The sequence below is a fragment of the Anas platyrhynchos genome, chromosome 28 (genome assembly GCF_047663525.1).
Source record: "Anas platyrhynchos isolate ZD024472 breed Pekin duck chromosome 28, IASCAAS_PekinDuck_T2T, whole genome shotgun sequence".
In the NCBI taxonomy this organism is placed as follows: Eukaryota; Metazoa; Chordata; class Aves; order Anseriformes; family Anatidae; genus Anas; species Anas platyrhynchos.
This window is the reverse complement of record NC_092614.1, coordinates 6,726,386-6,745,413: the sequence shown is the minus strand read 5'-3', so window position 1 is coordinate 6,745,413 and position 19,028 is coordinate 6,726,386. Positions and strand designations below refer to the sequence as shown.

At 46.1% G+C, this 19,028-nt stretch overlaps 1 protein-coding gene across 3 annotated transcripts in view; it reads left to right on the top strand.

The window, feature by feature from the left end:
• Positions 1–19,028, top strand: part of ASIC2 (acid sensing ion channel subunit 2) — a 551,273-nt gene that overhangs the window by 423,533 nt on the left and 108,712 nt on the right. The gene's annotated exons all lie outside the window — the stretch shown is intronic.

Below are 19,028 nucleotides of genomic sequence, written 5' to 3'. Positions count from 1 at the left end.
ACTGTTTTAGCACATTAGCAACAAGCCTAAAAACATGTGATTAAAATAAAAAACACCCCGGTGTTAAATTAATAGGGACTACCTTATAATTAATTTAAGATTAATGGGAACAACTGAGTTAAGATTCTTTAACAATAATTAGCAAGCAAATTACAACAAAAGAGAAGGGAGAAACTAAAAGTAATTACAGTGTACATACATTCAGATCCCACACTGCCTAGCAAAATAATACGTGTGTGTTGAGCTACACTGCCTCCAACCTGTGTGTACCAGCACAAACAGTGGGGTATGAACAACCTGGAGTTCCTCTGGCATCAATGCTGCAGTCACATGGCTTGTGCATCTGAGCACGGTTACTATTTGTGCTGTTAAATAGAGAGCAGAGTGTGGTACGCATCCGTAGTACAAAAAAAAAAAAAAAAAAAAAAAAAAGGATTTCATTAAAAGCTGCAAAGTGAAAATTTTCTGGGTATGGGGAACACAAGACATGCTTTGGCTCAACACTCTTCATTCATCATTTCTACTCTTCACTTCTCCTGTGAGTGATGATGCTGTCTTTATTTTCACAATTTCACACTGCGTTCAGGAAGACTCCCACCTGCACCACACAAGGATGGATGGAGCTTGTTTGAAGGGAGAATTTTTATTACCTTGGCTCTGCCATTACACTCAGTGTTGGTCTTCAGTACTCAGGTGCTTCTTGTGGGGCAGAGAAGAGAAAGTTATCGTTATTTTCCAAATGTTTCCTACAGTTCTCCCCAGTATTATATCCAGCATTTCACAAACGTGAGGAAACACTGTGCAACAAGGTGATGTCTGTATCCCTGTAGGACAGTGGGAGAGAAGAGGAGGAGGCAGGGAGCAGCTTGGAGCAACCTGACATTACAAACTTTTGGTTTGGGGGCAGTTCTGTGTTGTATTGTATTGTGTGATGGACAGTCACTCTCCCTTGTGTTTGTTGCAGCCTCATTTGGATACTTGTGCTGTCAGAACTCCCTTCTTGTGGCATGTTTGGGCAGCACCCAGCAGAGAGGTCTGTGTCCATCGGTCTTGAGCATCTAGTGTTACTTCTACAGCACAAACAGAAGGACAACTTAGAAAGTCTGAGCAATTAATGAGGGTCCAAACCAAACCAGAAGGATGGGGAGGGTGAGGGTGATCAAATTGCTCACCCGCGGGATGGGGAGGTGGAACCCCTATCAGGTTGTATCAGGTTGGACTTGCAGTGGGATCCCTTTCAACTCTTTTGACACCTTCCAGTTGCAGAAAAACCTGCTTAGTGCTTGCAAAATCCTCCCTTAGCCCCAGAAACTGGACTGCTGGGTGCATCACCCTGCCCTTCTGGCAGCTCCACCCTGGGAAGGATGGGGAAGGCCACTGGGAAGGATGGGGAAGGCAGCGCAGGGCGTGTGGTCCAGAGCCACTGCTCCTTTCCGCCTCCCACAGCATCACGAGGTGGCAGAGCATCAAATGGGATTCAGATTTATAAATTGCAACTCATGGTGCTGCTGAGCAGAACCACACTGCTCTGACAAATGAGCAAGTGGCTGATGTTACAGCACAGGTCATTTGTTAGGAAAGGAGGTTTCTCCTCCCCCCTGTATTTTATATATATATAATATATATATATTGTTTTAGCATTTCAGATCTTTGATTCATTGACTCAGACCACTTCAAGTACAGACAACAGCAAGAGTCACATTTTAACTAGGCAAACAGAGCTGTTTTAGGAGTGGCCTTCTCTGAGAGGTTAATATTATAAATGCATCTTAAATGTCTAATACATAATCAAATGCCGAAAAATTGAAATGTTATGAGTATTGAAACCCAGAGAACAAAAATCATTGCTCATTGCTATTGCCACCAAAGAATTCAACTGTGAATACAAGCTGCAAATATGCCTGGAGTTATACTCCTGGAAATTTCATTACAGAGTGAAAAAAATGGACAGGCCATGCCAAGTTTTCCTCAGTTTCAGAACCACTGCTAAGTGCAGAGCGCAGCCTCATGGTCTTGGTCACAGACCCCACGGGCTTTTATAACCAGAGGTCACAAGGGTTGCAGGGTTTCTCCTAGGGACATGTTGCCACCTTCATTCCAGGTCCTTGCACACAGCACTGCCAGCTGTCCATAGGGAAAAAGGATAAACCTTTTTCCTCCACATGGGAAAAAGGGTTGGCATCAAACGGGAGCAAGGCAGGTCCCACCAGGGGGAAGGATATCCGCTTAGTGTATGCACAAGTGATGAACTGTCTAGGAAGTGCACACAAAAGATGATAACTGGCAAGTGGAAGCATGACACGATCACGATATCCAAGGAGCTGATTACATCTCTGTGGAGAAGGGCCGTAGCCTGGATAACTGAGCCTCAAGCTGATGGACAGCTGCTCCTGCTGTGCTGCCTTTTGATCAATGCTGCAGCGTGGTGACTCCTGCCACTCGGTCTCGTGCCCTGATAAAGAAAAACACCTCGGGGACTGTGTGCTGGTGCAGGGCTCCTGACACAGCAACACTGTGTGCCAGGAAGGCTTCCCGTGCCAGCTCAAGGGTTTTGCCAGCTGAGCCCCTCCCTTAGGAGATGGTGGTACATGCTGTGTCCATGCACAACCTGCTGAGCATCCTCTAAGGCTGTTAGTCAGCAAAATGTTGGTCCTGTTCACCACCATTGCCCTGCTGACATGGCTTGGAGATGTTAGAGGATATCTCCTTAAGCTGCCTGCTATTCTTTTTTTCCTCAGCAGACCCAAACAAGTGGCTTGTTGTGGCCAGATTTACCAAGCAATTAAAGATCTCAGCTATTTCTTGCAACAGAGTTAAATTATGTTGTCCCGTTCCAGAGCCCTGTCATCCTATGCCATGCATGAGTGTTTCTGCTGGTGCTGGTAGGCAAAATGAGCCTGCTGGTCCCTGAGACTCCCCAGCCTGCCTGGGCTTGTACCCTGCAGAAGCATCTGGCTCTGCACATGTGTGCACATGCACACTGCCTGTACATGGGTGCAAATCTGCACTTACAAACAGGGTGATATCCACATGTCACCGTCACTGTAAAGGCAGCAGGCTGTGTAAGTGGCCATTGTACAAGCATTTCTGGAGCACAGGATTGCCTTTAGTAAGTGAGATCAGTCAGCAATGCAATACTAAGACCTGCCAACTGAGGATTTGGGGATTGAAAATTTTCAGTAAAAATGTCATTCACCTCACTGAAGTGGCTTGCAATGAAAGGCTGGAGCTGACATCCATCCTGCCCCAAAGAGCTGCTAGAGAGAGAGCAGAGGCAGCAGGGCTCACAGTTTGTTCAGTGCTCCTTTTGCCATATTTGGAGTGGAAAGTTTCAGTTAGAAATGGTTAAGTGATTTTTATTTTATTTTAAAGGAACCCAATGACTGGGAAGGAAAATGGTTAAATTTCAATTGAAACCCAATATGTTAATGTAATCAGTTGTCTGGAGCTGAGGTCAGCTTCCTCTTTAGCTGGTTTCTGACTTTGCTTTTATTAAAAATGGTTCAGCGTGGGCAAACCTTAACAAATACTAGGGTTCTGGGAATATTGCACCTTTGTAAAAAAGGTCCAGTGAAATCCGCCTGACCCCCAGCTTCATCTGTCCCAAAGCAGGAGAACCGATAACCCTTGTTCCCTCCCTGTCCCAGCAGATGCCACCTGTGCCCCCATCTTTGCTGCAATGGTTTCAGCTGTGTGCCTCCAGCAGACATCTGCCTTTAGCAGAGGCATCAGCCCTGCTGATTTATGGGCTCTACCTTTGCAAGTTTGGTGCTGTCAGAAGCAGAAGGCTCCGGTGCCAGCTCCCGCACAGCAGAACCCTTCAGCTTCCCTCTCCTGTGTGAAGCAGGCTCCAAAAGGTAACAAATACTTAGGAGGTAGCCTGAAGTTTTAAACAAGATGAATCAATCCTGACTTATTGTTACTATATCCTAATAGTTTACACTGTATTATTCTATAATTACACAGTGAATCATGCTGACAGTTTGCATGTTTGTTGTTTCTATGCGCTACTCCCATGCCTTCCCTTGCAAGTGGCATTACTCTTTCTCGCAGGGATGCTGCCCCGATGGGTTGTGCCATGTAGCAGCCCCACTGCCTGGCCACTCCAGGACAACACAGCAATTCTTTGCTTTACTTGGCTTTAGTAGCAGTTTCTCATCTCTGTAAGTAATTCCTTGCTAATTAAGCTCTGACTGGCTGGTACTTATTGTGCAACCCCATGAATGGAGAGTAAATCCTTATTGTAATAAGCCCAAGAAATATTTAACTTGGCCACCGTGCACTAAATTGAACAAGCCTTTACCAAAGTGTCTGGGAGGCTGAGCTCCATCTCCTGCTGAGAGTGCTTTGTCACTTCTTTCTTTAGGCCAGCGATGTTTTTATTGTGCCAATATGGACTCTGCCAGTGCATTTTGCAGTGCTTTGCTCTGGGGGTCACAGAATCACAGAATTGTCGGAGTTGGAAGGGACCTCAAGAGATCACCGGGTCCAACCCCCCTGCCAAAGCAGGTTCCCTAGAACAGGTTGCACAGGTATGTGTCCAAATGGGCCTTGAATATATCCAGAGAAGGAGACTCCACAACCTCTCTGGGCAGCCTGCTCCAGTGCTCCATCACTCTTACTGTGAAGTTCTTTCTCATATTGGTGAAGAACTTCCAGTGCTCCTTTTTGTGGCCTCTGCCCCTTGTCCTGTCCCCACAAACCACTGAACAGAGGTTGGCCACATCCCTTTGTCTCCCACACTTCATCAAGTCCTGCAGGACAGGGGATGAAATAAAGGTCTGTTTCCATGATCTCCTCTAAAATCTCTCGGCATGATGATAAAACACGGGGCGCGTACAGAAAAGTCCTTCTGAGCCTGTCTGCTACTTATTTCAGTGGCATTTGTCTTGTTTCCCAACCATATGGGGGTTTGGGCTTGTAGTGCGGAGGCCAGCTATGGGCACACCTCTGCAGGACATCTTAATCTTTTTATTACAACTGCTATTATTCTTGCTAGAATTCCCTGGTTATACTTTACCATAAAGTGCTGAGAGACACTGATCTACTACCCTCAGCTGGTTCCTACCTCCTCCTATGTGCCACAGCCTTGAGCATGCATGCAGAGAGCTGTTTTTCTGCCTGCATCCCCCTAGCTACTGTTCTTTGCTGGTGTCTGAAGAAGCTGATAGCAAAGATGTCTGGGGACACGGGTGGCATCTGAGAGCCCAGCATGCACAGTCTGGGCTTTGCCTGATTTCCACCATCACTGCATCACCACAAGCCACATTTCTTCATGAGTATTTTCTGGTTCACTCCAGCATTTCCTATATGTCATGTGAGCAACCTTTTTTTTACACCAGCTTTAACCTTGCTGCCTTGTCAGAGCTCTTTGCTGTGGTTGTTAAACAGCTCAAGCAGAACGACCCAGCAGTGCTTCTTTTTGTGTGTGCTTCTCTTGGCTAATTGGGTCTGCTCTGACATCGTGCTGAGCTCATACCCGGCCACACTGCAGAGGAAGTTGGCTGCGGCACTTTGCTGTTCGTGGAGCAAACAATTTGGCCTCAGCACCTCTGAGCTTCTCACTCCAGTGTAGCTGGATTAGCAAAGTGTCTTTTGCCGCTTTGCAAAGCCATCGGTGGTCCATGCTCTGGCTTGGACAGTCCCAGCAGGATCGGGGCCAGGACACTCAGCTTTCCCAGCTACAGTTTCCCCCTTTGCCAGCACTAGCAAAGCTGCAAGTGGGTCCTGCTTGGGTTGTGCCCACAGCAGAAAACGTCTGTCACCACTGCCTTTCCTTCACCATCCCCATCTGGAAACCTGGGAGTTGGTGAATGCACACATTGGTGCCCCAAGTCACCCATAGAGTTTGAAACAACTGGGAGGCAGGTTCAAAATGCTTATCACAAGAGAATGATGCTCTCCGTTAAGTAAGCAAGGCAGCCCTAATCCTAACCCTAACCCTGCACCCCCTCCCCATTCAATCCCACTGGCAAAACCAGATGTTTCTTTGACAGCACGACCTCATCTGAAATTACATGACTGTGAATCCACAGCCAATTTCATAAGCAGAAAACTCAGTGCATGGTGTGAAGCACCTCACTTTCAAGAAAACAAAATATTCCAGTGTTTGATCTTACCGTTTTATTTCCCGGCAACAGAGCAACCTCACTTCCCATTGTGGATCAGGAAATACTGATCTAGTCAGTCATGTTTCTCAGCAGGGGTTTCTCATTGAAAGCAGCATGCATGCAAATGTAATACAGTTTTATGAAAGCTCACATTTTAGGAGACTTACATCTATTTATTTAAAATGTTTCAAATAGGAAGTAGTTGGGGAGATAATGATTATTTATGACCATGTGTCACACCTTCTTCAAGCACTGAGGGGCTCTAACCAAACACACAGAAAACATCAGGCAAACAAGAAAATGACAAAGCATCCGAAAGCAGAAGAAATCTTTGATTTCCATCCATCCCACTCCCACCTCCAGCATCCTGGTGCTGAGCAGCTGTGGTGGTTTTACTGCGTGCGTCTCAATGCAGGAAGTGGCTCAGGGAGATGTGCCGTGCATGGGAGCCCTGACAGAAGGATGGATCCTGGACTCCGGCCCCATGCACTGCCTCCCTGCCCCGAGCCATTGCTTCTCCTCTGTGGGCGGGCTGGGACAGCAATGGGTTTGCCCACAGACAGTGCCTTCTGGTGCTCCTTGTGATGCAAGGCAAAGAGTAATTGAAAGGTGCTCCCTTGAGCGGTCATGCGATTGGGGATGGAGGGCCCATCCCATGCAGGGGCTGCAGCAAGCCCTGCAGTGACAGGCACCTGGCGCTGCAGCTGGTGATGCGTGGCAGGAGCACTTGTAGGTCAGAGAGGCAGCAACAGTTACATCCCAGAGTTGCTGTGAGCATGATCACGTAAAGGTGTGCAAGTCTCAGACCTGGGCTGCACAAACATCCAAAGCAGCACACGTGTCCATGTGAGGGTGCATGCAAACACACCAATCCCAAAGCCAAATGAGAAGCATTTTGTTATAAATTAAGATACAACTCAATCTGAATTTAGTAATATTTATAAAAGGCAAGTAAACAGCGCTAGGTACGCAGGGAATCTATGCTCTACCAACACACACACACGAACATCAATCTTTCTAAATATATAGAACATTGCTTTTACATATTAAACCCAAGTATGCCTATACATATGTACAATCAGAACAAACAATCCTTTAAGTCTGTTGCTATTAATGTCCATGTCTGGGGGAGCATAGTTGGAGTTGGTAATCCTGGTTGAAGTGCTCCCATATCTTCCATGACTTAACAGTCTCAATTTTCTATTCATTTTCTTGATTACAAACATAGGAGAATTACAGGGCTAGTCCTGGGAACAATATGTCTCGCTTTAATTTGTCAAGCAACTCGGCCTTCGGGCCTTATGTATCCTATTCTTCCTGGATCGAAGAAAAACATATCCATCTCCTTTTCAAGGCCAATAGGCCTGGGTCAAAAGGCACGTCCAGGTCAGCAGGGGGCATAACAGCAAAAGCCTTCGATGTCTGTAGCAGCAGAGGGGCCGATAGTGTAGCAGAAGGATCGATGGACGAACCCGCAGCTCCCTCACTATCTGGCAAACCACACGTTTGTGATTGTGGCTCCACATGGCTCTTTAAGGCCTCAGACTGCCCGCCAGGTGCCGAGCAATCCCACTGCAACCTTGTCGTTTTTAGTAGCAGAGTCCCACACCTTGACCTCAATTGGGTCCCATATTTCAGGATCATAAACTGCCCAATTGTTAAGAAGGAGAATAAGCCGTAAGGTTCCCAGGACAGTCTTTGTTCGTAAGGACGTATGATTCCCCATAATGCGTAACTGCTTACCAGTGAGGGGCAGTTGTGTGCACAGGTCCACTTCTCTCAGCTCAAGCTTCTCTCCAGCTCCAGTGCACCTATTTCCAGCGACTTTCTGTACGAGCTTCTCTGAGCGGTTTGCTGAGTTTGGCCGAACCTAGCTTCATGAGGCGATCAATGTGCCTGTTCCTGTCCTGGTCTCCCTTCTGCTAGCCTGTCCCTATTCATGGCTTTTTCATTATATCATGTTGTCTTTTTTTTTTTTTTTTTTTTAATCTCGAGGACAGGCTCCCCTCTTATACTCTTCACCCCACCCACAGCAGTCAGTCCTTTTCAAAACAACTCATTGGTCAACCTTGCCAGGCAACAGCAAACACCCAGAAACTTCCATGCCTTAATGGCTGGAGAACAAGCAGCCCTAGACTGCATGGAGTCTCCTGAATCACCCTTCTTTGTTCCCTCTAAACTCTTTTATATTCCTGATGGCCTCATCATTAAGAGTCTAATGTTATCTCAACCACAGGGCTTTCCAACCCCCATGGCCACATTCCCAAATCTCCCCCTTCTTTATTAATATCAACCATTTTCTCGACACGAATTACCACTCCATATATAACAGCGACTAATGTTTGTAAAACAACCAAGAGATTACAATTATAAAAGCAAGCACAGCATGTGTACACAACCCTAACTCTCAGGAAGCGTTGATGAATCTGGGGCAGCTACTGGATATAGAAACCCTAAGTTATTCTGGTAGCTGATTCAGTGAAGATACACAAAGCTGTTACTCATGATAGTAGCTCCAGGCCATGTGCCAGTCTGAATTTCCCCACTGAAACTCAGTGTGGGTGCATCAGATTTACACCAGTGGAAGTGGGAAGGAAATCTGGTCCTCAGGGAGAGCAACCCGCAAGAGATAAGATGATCCTGGGTCGCACTGAGGCCAATTCACACATCTTTAGGCATGCATTACCTTTAAAGTCTCTTCTATATTGCACAGAGGACCCATCTGAGGAGATCTGGCCCTGCTAGACACAGCTGAGCACAGCATTCTGCTTCATTTCTGTGCTGCCACTTCCCACATCCTGAAGCTGAGCAGATGCAGACCCTCGAGGAGTCAAGGGTGGGCTCCCTGGCACTGCTGCGGCTGTGGTCCAGCCTCCTCGTGGCACCGATCATGCTGGGAAGATTGCATGAACACAGCTGTTGCCCACAACAGCAATTTATGACTGCTGTCCCCTGTGCTTGGCGCTGTGCCCAGTGTACTTTCGGTGAAGCTGCGCTGTTCCTCCACCTCCTTAGTACAGTAAATCCAGTAAAGCAGAAAGCTTTCACTGGGCTGCAGTGGGTGATTTCTCTGGCTGGATTAGAAGCAGATAGCAAGCAGCCTCTCCTTGGCATTTTGTAAAACTTCATTATTCTTTATCTTTATATAACATCAAATTAAAAATACACATCTTTATAATGCTTGCACAATGTAATTGATACTGGGTTATTCATGAACTCTCCATTCATGAGTGCACTGTGTAAAATTCATCGCAAGCACACGGACGGCTGTGCCAACCTCTGCTGCTCACAAGAGGTGACTGAGAAGCACACATTGGTACATGCTGTGCTGCAGCCTGAATGGGATAACAAAAAGGATAGCATGTAACACCCCTTCCCCCAAATACTCTGCTAATCTCTATCAGCCTGTGGTTGGTCCATTGAAGCCAGAGGTGGTATCTGGTATTAATAATGATTTTTCATGCTACCTGCTGGAGAGCGCAGTGCTTTTCAGCTTGCTTTGATCTCTGCTAATTTTAGTCAAGATTTCTGGGTGCAACCCAGGCTCTGGGTGCTCACAGGAGGACGCTGGTTTGTGTTGGCCAGTGTGTTGATCCTAGCGCAGGTGATACTGGTATCCCAAACCACCTTTTGCTGAGCACCAAGGAGCAACAACAACGTCTCGGTAACAGAAGCTTCCCTGGAGAAGTGAAGGAAGGATTAACTGGGCAGGACAGGCATAAAGCTTGTATCCCCCAGACCTGCAGCTGAGATGGTGGCTGGTCCTTGCTGACACCTCCCCCAAAATGGACTGCAGCCCAGCACTGAGTTTCTACCCAAAAGCTGTGTCTCTTCACAAGAATGCAGGGAGCTTGGGGAAAGTGATCCAAGCTGTCCCAGGCTAAGCTTTCCAAGCACAGGATGCCAAGTCTCCCTACATGCTGGCTCTAAATTCAGTATTTTGAATTCTTCCTTCTTTTCCTGAGGTCAGCATCAGGTGTTTCCAATTATCACAAAGAAGCACCACATTGCTCCATCCGGAAGAGCAGAAGAAAATAAATTGGAAATACTGATTATTTGTCTTGTGCAATTATTCTGGGAACAGTTCCCTGGGGACTTACTGCATAATGCAATGTCAATGAATGTGAGAAAAAAATCCTATTGTCATGAAAAACACCCACCGTGAGTAACACAGTCAAGGATTTTTTGTGTCCACGTGAAAATGTCTCATCTCAGTCCCTTCCTGTTGCTGTCAGAGATATGATAAAACCTTGCACGTCACTATCTCCAGGGGCTAAATGGGGAACATGGGAGGATGCTGCACTAATATTTAGGAGCACCATGAAGGAAAACAAACAGTCCTGCTTTTCCTCCGGAAGGTTTCAGGAGGCTTTTAGGGGCACGCTCTGCCAGCTGGCAGATTTCCAGCTCCTGATTCCCCCTTATTTGAAGATCTTCGGCTACCATCACCTTTCCTTGCACCAAAAAAATTGGTCCTGGCAAAGGGGGTAAAGAAGATGGGATCTGTTAATTCCCCAGATTTTAAAGCCCAGTATGTTGGCAAAAGAAAAATTGCATCCTAGGAGCATCTTGTTTACAAGATTAATGACAAAATTAAAACAGATCATGTGAAGCAGGAGGAATTTCTTGCTGACATCAAGGAGAACATGGAGGGGACTGCTCAAGAGAGGGCACACAGCAGCTCTGCGCTTTGCTTTTGGAAGCATTTACTGGGTTTGTTTCCAATCAACTTTTCTCAGTTCTCCAAGGAGGCTTTAAACACAAAAAGCCTTAACAAGACAAAAAGCATTGACATGCCATCCCAGAGGATTCTCCAGACCATTAACCACTGCTCAGAGAAGCACCAAACTGCCACGTGCCCTCACCTTGCACTCACATCCAACAGCTTTAGGAGCATGAGAGAGTGGGAAGGAGTCATGAACATGAAATTAAACAGTATTTATGGGGACTACCAGAAAGGGGAGGGAAAAGGGGGAAGGGAAGGGAAGGGAAGGGAAGGGAAGGGAAGGGAAGGGAAGGGAAGGGAAGGGAAGGGAAGGGAAGGGAAGGGAAGGGAAGGGAAGGGAAGGGAAGGGAAGGGAAGGGAAGGGAAGGGAAGGGAAGGGAAGGGAAGGGAAGGGAAGGGAAGGGAAGGGAAGGGAAGGGAAGGGAAGGGAAGGGAAGGGAAGGGAAGGGAAGGGAAGGGAAGGGAAGGGAAGGGAAGGGAAAGGAAGGTTTCTGTTGTGGTTTTATTTCTTTGGGGCTATTCCCACCTTAGGACTTCCTTCATTTCGGCTTCCCATAGGGTTATATTAAAGAAGAAAACATGTATTTTTAATAGCACAAAAAGAAGTCCACCTTCAGATGAAATGAACACTGAAGCTGACAGTGAAGCATTAATAAAGTCTCCACCAGCTAGGATGTGATAGGGGATGGTGTGTCAGGGGCTGGATCCTGGCCAGAGCTGACCTCAGCCAGGTCCCACCGTGCTTCCAGCTCTGCCAGCCTCTGCCTGGAAACCTGCAGCTCTGAACAGCAGAGCTGGGCAGGGAAGCTGATGCACAGAGCAAGGTGTCTGGCTTCGCATCTCAGTGCAGGCATGACACCACCAATGGCTTCCCCTTGTGCCCTGGGGGCAGCTCACAACTCAATGGAAGTTTTTGGGAGTCCAGCGATCCCAGTGGGGTTTTAGGGGAGTTTCTCTGGCTGCCACCCAGCCTTGAGCCCATGCTGGTGCTGGGGAACCAGGGATGAGGTTCTCACCCTCAGCTCACAGCTTCCAGCCATTCACCAGTGCTGCTCCTTCACACACCATCACCCTCATCTTTTCCCTCCATCCCTTACAAGCAAACCCCAAGGCTGGATCCCCTACAGCAGGCGGGAGCTAAAACCCCCAGGCATCCTCCAACACAGCACAGGAAGCACAGAGGTGGCTTTGCACAAGTAAGCATGAGGCATCTGTGAGCGTCTGAGCACCAGAAACATATAACAGCTGACACATCTGGGATGGGGGCTCAGCCTCTCTTATGAGATGCCCTCTTCCCTTAAGTTCATGGAGGAGGACATCCAAAATTCTGCCAACGAGGGCAGAATTCAACCCTAAGTGTTCAAAGTTTCCCAGTGGTGTTTTTTCTTTTCTTTTTCCTTCTTCCTTTCCTTCTTCCTTTCTTTCCTTCTTCCTTTCCTTCTTCCTTTCCTTCTTCCTTTCTTTCCCTCTTTCCTTCCTTCCTTCTTTCCTTCCTTCTTTCTTTCCTTCTTTCCTCCCTTCTTTCTTTCTTTCCTTATTTCTTTCTTTCCTCCCTTCTTTCTTTCTTTCTTTCTTTCTTTCTTTCTTTCTTTCCTTCCTTCCTTCCTTCCTTCCTTCCTTCCTTCCTTCCTTCCTTCCTTCCTTCCTTCCTTCCTTCCTTCCTTCCTTCCTTTCTTCCTTCCTTCCTTCCTTCCTTCCTTTCTTCCTTCCTTCCTTCTTTCCTTCTTTCTTTCCTTCTTTCTTTCCTTCTTTCCTTCTTTCTTTCTTTCCTCCCTTCTTTCTTTCCTCCCTTCTTTCTTTCTTTCTTTCCTTCCTTCTTTCTTTCTTTCCTCCCTTCTTTCTTTTTTCCTTTTTTAAAATCAATGTCATTTCAAAATTACGTAACTGCAAAAAAAGCATCAGGAAAAAAAAACAACTTAGGGATGGCGCTTCTATTTTATTAAACCTTTTCTCCATTAGTCTTCCCACACAACTGCTGTCACCCATTAGCCTGCCAGAGAAGCATTAGATGGCTCCTTACTGCTTGGCAGCCCTGCAGGTAGCACTCACCTGCCCCAGCTCACATCCTGCCTGGCATCCCCTGGCAAGGATGGGTGGAATATTGGTTAGGACAGTCCTGGCCAAAGCATAGCCAGTCGGTGAAAGGTATAAGCCCCCCCCCCCAACTCTCCTTCTGCAGGAGCTGCTGGTGTCAGGAGAGTTTGCAGGTGCCGGTGATTTTCTCTGAATAGCTGTGCTAAAATTCCCATTGAAATTGCAAGGAATTGGAGCAGTTCTGTAACTTCAGGGCTGTCAAAATGCTTCATCTGATTTATTTATTTATTTTTTAAATGGGAATTCCTTTTTTTTGTTTGTTTGTTTGTTTGTTTTTGACAAAGTAAGGGATTGTTTTTGTTCTTCAGAAAGGGGTGGTTTTCCTGGGGAAATATCCCCAGATATCTGCAAACAGCTGGATGGCTCTTCTGCCTTGCCAGCTTGTGCACCCTGGGAGTTGATTGTCACAGGGTGAACATGACAGGAGCAGAGTTAGGTCAAAGCTGAGCGTGCTGGAGCTCTGCCTTCTGCTGCCTCCAGATGCATCCCTCAGGTAGACTGGCAGTTTTTATAATAATTGTATTTATTGATTTCTTGCAATGTGACCTCTGTGCTCAGCTAGAGCATGCTGGTGGGTGAGTCAGGATGAGGGTTTGCATGCATGCCCAGCCCACAAACACCAGCCCATGTGTGTTCCTCTCTGCCAGTCCTCAAAACATCTTTCTCCAGGTGACTGCTCATGCTGCAACCTCTGACTCTTGCCCTGGCTATTTCTGCTTTCCATTCAGAGCCACTTACTCATTAACAAAGAAGAAAATGACAACCCTAAAACAGAAATTTAGCAGCAATGAATCATTTTGCAATGCTTTGTGCTACAAATTGTTTCCAGTAACAAGGAGATTTGGGGACACTTGAGTCAGATCCTGGCTGTGGGACTGGTCCAAGGCTGCTCAGTCCTAAAAACTGTCACCAAAGCCATTGTGGGGAGACCCTGATCTGGCCCAGCTGTTTACAGACATGCTTTCCAGCGGAAGACCCTCATGCAGCAAATAAAGCAGGTGCCAAAGTGCAGGATTAAAGGCTTCATGCAAGAGGTGACTGTCCCCTCATATCCCATCAAAGCTGGGCTCCAAGTTGAGCTCGTGTTGCAGTGTTTGAAGAATTACTTTTCTTGCTTCCATCCTTGATGCTACAAAGAACAGGGCTGTGACATCCTCTTTGCCTTCATTTGTATCTGAAATAATAGCAACAGGCTTAAGAGGAGAAAGAGCTGTTTCCCACCTGGCTCCCAGAAGGGTCTTCAAATTCCTCAGAAAGACAAAGAATAAATATTAACTTAAGAAATTGCTCCTTTAACTTGATTTAGAAGCAAAATTCCCTGTGAGAGATATAATTTTCAGGCCACTTCAGCATCTAAACACAGAGCAGCTTTCATCTGTATTTGCTAGGTCCAGTAAATTTAGCCGGAGAAATAAGGGTTCAGCAGAGGCAAGAAGACTGGAATTAAGACAGCAGGTGAATATTCTCTCCAAACAGAAGAGGTGACATGAAATATTCACCATGATTCCTCCAGTGAGTCCTGTCCCTACACTGGCTCTGACATGACCACAGGGGCTGCTGCCACGTTCAGCCCCCAATTTCCACTGGGAAGATTGAGGGTCCCATTTTCCTAAGGTGCTGTTGCTCCTCAGGATGTGACATTTGAGTGCATTGAGACAAGGTTCAGAAGAGACCCATCAGCCATTTTTCACACTCCAGGCTTGTGTCCAGGGAGCACCCAGCGTTACCATCCCAAGGCACGGGAGCTGACATCTTCCTCCCACGGAATTGGGCTCAGTTTTGCTCTGCCTACAGCATCCCACTCCCACATTTGAAGGTGCAGGTGAGGTCTAAAGCCCCCATGGATCATCTCTCCCACCTGCTCACTGCTCACAGCCCCAGACTAAAGCCCTGAATTACACAGATCTGTGTAGCAACGTGTGCTTAGTGTATTTTTTTTTTCCCTTGATTCTTTTTTAATTAAGCCAGAACATCTCGTATGGCAGTGTACACAAAGCAGTAAAAAGCTCTGGAGAATGATTAAACACCCAAGTGAAGCAGCAGCAGCATCTCTCCTGATGAAGGAGAGGGAACATGCTCCTGTGCTGTTCAGCCCCTCAGAAACAAAGGCGTGCTAAAATAGCAGGAGGTCACCCAGCAAAACACTGGGCAATTCCAAGCAAACTTCATCCCCTTAAATACAGGAAAAAGAAAAGAAATTACAATACACACACATGCACACACACACACACAAAAAAAAAAAAAAAAAAAAAAAACAGTTGCAGAACCACTGTGTGAAAAGCATCCTCAAGGCTCAAAGTTCAGGAGTACAAGCTCTCTCTTCAAAACAGAGAAAATGTTCAATTTTCTTTTCTGTCTGCCTGAGGATGAGATGGAATAATTTGTCCAGCCTCTGGCTGTGTCTTGGGAACCCTCGTCTCCCTGCAGTCTTGCCAGCTACTTTTCAAGGTGTTGCTTTCTCCTTCTCATCTCAGTGCTGGAAGGATGCAGGGTAACTCCGGCAGGACCGGTGAACACGGCTGAAATGTACCAGTGTACCAAGAGATCAGCTGTCAGGTGCCAGCCTCCTTTTCTGTCTCTCCCTCAATATTTTACCACATCTGGGCTCACACTTTGCAACCCAGCACCGGAGGGGAGGCTTCTACTCATTCCTGGCAGCTCTGGACATCAGGAAGGTGGCCACAGGGATACCTTGTGCAGCAGGAGATGGCTCGTCTCTGTGTTCCCTTCTGACCAGGTCTCTACAGGATGCCCCACACTAGTTGACAGATTTCTTGAGTTCAACAACCACGAAAAAGAGCTTACTGATGTTAAAAGGCTGGGAGATCTTGGATTTTTAATTTGCTCAGGATTCAAGTTAAAATTAGTTCTTAATAAAGCCAGAGGTATTTTCATTTGTTTCACTCCCTCTCCTCTTCTCTTCAGTGTTAAAATGGAAAACAGAAAGAAAAAAAAAAAAAGTAAAAAAAAAAAAAAAGTGAGATAATTGAGAGAGTGCCAGCTGAGAAGTTTAAAATAGATGAAAATCATTCCTCCTCTCTACCTGCAGAAGAAATCTGTATGTATTTATACAGACAAATATATGTATATACAGATATATATTACCATTCTGCTCCTTCAATTAAAGTTCATGAATAATGCTGATAATGCTGTGCCCTCCAAACAAGTGGGGAGAAGGAGCTTGACCTGCTTTGGGAATCCTTTCAAACATAGGTATCCCAGCTGCTGTAAAGGTGACGACACCTTCTTGGGGCAGCCTCAGCCAACCCCCCAGATGAGATGTGCCACCTCCTAAAATCTTCCTAATCAGTCCTTAGCAGCTCGCTGTCACCTAGAAAACCCCACTTTTATTCGCTTTTTGGCGAGTGTCAGCATAAACCCTGAAAGAGCAACGGCATCTTTGCTCACTTGGGCATTTTTTTTTCTCTCTCTCTTTTTTTCCCCCCTCTCTCTCTCTCTTAATACACACACAAGGCACAGAAAATGAGGTATCAGAAGTTTCCATATTTCTGAATCTGAAAACAGAGTTGTAAAATTCAGCTGGCTTACCTATTCTACCTACACCATAATGCACACAGCAGAGTAAGAAATAGGCTACTGACATCTTATTTATGTGCCTTCCATATTTTCATGGATCAAATATTTCATCTGTCCATGTTAAAAACACATGCAGCCCCAAAACACTGCAGACCCAGAAAATCCCTGTAACAGATGTAGTGCAGGACTGTACCTCAGAGGGTTCTGTTCTGAGAATACTCAATTACCTTGGAGAATTTCACACCTGGAAGCTCAATAATTTGCTTGCAATATAAAAAAAAAAAAATCAAACCAACAAACCAAAGAAAATAAAACCACTTCGGAATAAAGGCAGTGTTTGTGGGGAAGCAGAACTCTGCAGGTTCCCCAGAGCTGTGCTGGTCTCATATTGCACCAGAGCAGTTCTGTTGCTTACTATGAGATTTGAGGCAGCAGTAATAGAATTAACTCTGAGATGGCAGCTTCCATGGAAACCCCTATTTCCAAGTGTTTTATGACTTTCTCATAACATGGTGGCTTCAGCAGGACTTTTTTTTTTTTCAGCAGTTAGGCAAAGCAGCGCATTATTCTGGAAAGACTGCTGTTTACAGAACATGAAAGAGGAGCAGGTTTGTCTTTGATACACCAGTCTGCTCCATCACATCTGCCTCAGGGCCTCTGCGTGCTGCAGCCCCTTCTCCAGTGGCACCAGGGATGCTCCTGCAGGGGAAAAAGGATCCCTTCAAGGTGACTTGAAGACCCTGCTTGGGAACAACTGGCCTTGAAACAGGGAGCCTCCTGTTTAGAAACAGGGAGCCTCCTGTTTAGTTCTCCTGGATTTAAGCTCTGGAGAGCTAAAATGAAGCCCTTCCTGTTCCACAGGGTTTACTAGTGGGAAAAACAATGCTGCGAGGTGCCGGACAGTCCTGCCCCATCATCCCATTCCCATAATCTTGCTGCCTGCTTTTAGGGACTAATCCCCTGTAACCGCTGCAGGAAGATGGAAGCACAACTTCTGCTGATAAAACCACTGCCCACTTGCACACCAGGAACTGCACACAGAGCTGAGTAATGGGCTAAATCCCATAAATCACCTGGGGTTCACACAGGTGAATGAAACCACAGCCCTTCAAGCCCAGCCCAGATGATTCAGGAACTCTGCAGCCAAGTTCACACTTGCAGACCCCAGCGCTGAATTCAGCATCTTACTCTCCCTGGGGGCTGCAGGGCTCTGGGCATGGTTTTGTAGGTTTCTCAGATTGCCAGGGGAAAGCATTTGGGGTTGAACCTTGCCTTCTTCTGCTCCCTTCTGAGATAAATTAAATAACACTCAAAGGGTGCAGGTGGAAGAAAGCATTATAATTTACTTTACAGGGCTTTCAAAGCTTTTATTTAATCCTTTTTGCCTTAACCTGAGTCAATGTTTGAAGTGAAAATGAAGTTTCAAAAGAGGGCAATGCTTTTGGTTTAGAAAAACTTCAGATTATTTGTCTTTTCTGTATCTTTTGAGGGCATGCATGTTACATCTTGGGGGAGAACAGCAGGATTCACCTGAAATGGTTCTCTGAATTTCTCCTGTGCAGTTTTGTCTACATTGAAACTGTGGTTTTCAGCAGAAGTAGCAATCCCCTCTCCCAAAAAAGGATAATTTAAAAAGTGACTCTTTGACTAGTAAGCAACATATATAGGCTCCAGCTGTAATATTCCTTCCATGCATTGAGTCCAATAGGCTTTGTAAACTGCTATGTCTGGGTAAAGAAGCAATTGAGACTCACACAAGGGTGAATTGGTAATGGGAAAAAGAAATGGAAATGGTTTCTAAAGGATGTGTAGCTGGGCTGGGCACACCAGGCCAGGGGGTGCAGGCTTTGCTTTTTGTGGTCAGGTTTTGTCTTCAGAGAACTTCTGTGGGGAGTGTTTGAATTTCAGCTCAGGGTGAGGTTGGTCTTGTCCATCCAACTCCTATCTACCAGCGGCTTTCTCTTGTTTAAATAAATAAATAAATAAAATACAGTTTCTTCCTTCTGATAAATAAAGCTGGGAATTTGAGTGGATATTTGGAGTGGGCACATATGAGGGAAGAAAACAGTTTTTCCACACCATCCAACTGTTGTGTCCTGTACATCCCCTTTTGCTAAGCTAGCCCCACCAAAAGAACAGGTACAAACAGGTACAAAAGGAAAATAAGCAAGTGGACCAGGTCCAGGGCTGTGTCATGTTTCTCCAGGCAGGCACAACCAACAGCCCAGGCACTACCAGAGCACCTGGCACTAAGTCCCTCTGTGCTGCAGGGTGTAGTGGTAATGCTGCTGGAGAAGGGCTTATCTGAGGATGTTTATAGTCCAACACAAACCTCAGGTTTGTGTCATTGTATCGTGGGTAAAACAACCTCAGCCTGCCTCATGGCAAAGGTATTTGAATGTTTATTATCCTGTGGGTGAGCCAAAGGGAAAAGCTCCCACTTCTTTCAACTAGCAGGAGGAAAAGGCCGTGATGCTTATGGAAGCTACTCAAAGTCACGTCATAACAAACACAATCACTTCTGTCCCTTTTTCATACCATTTCAGTTTAAGAAAGTCATG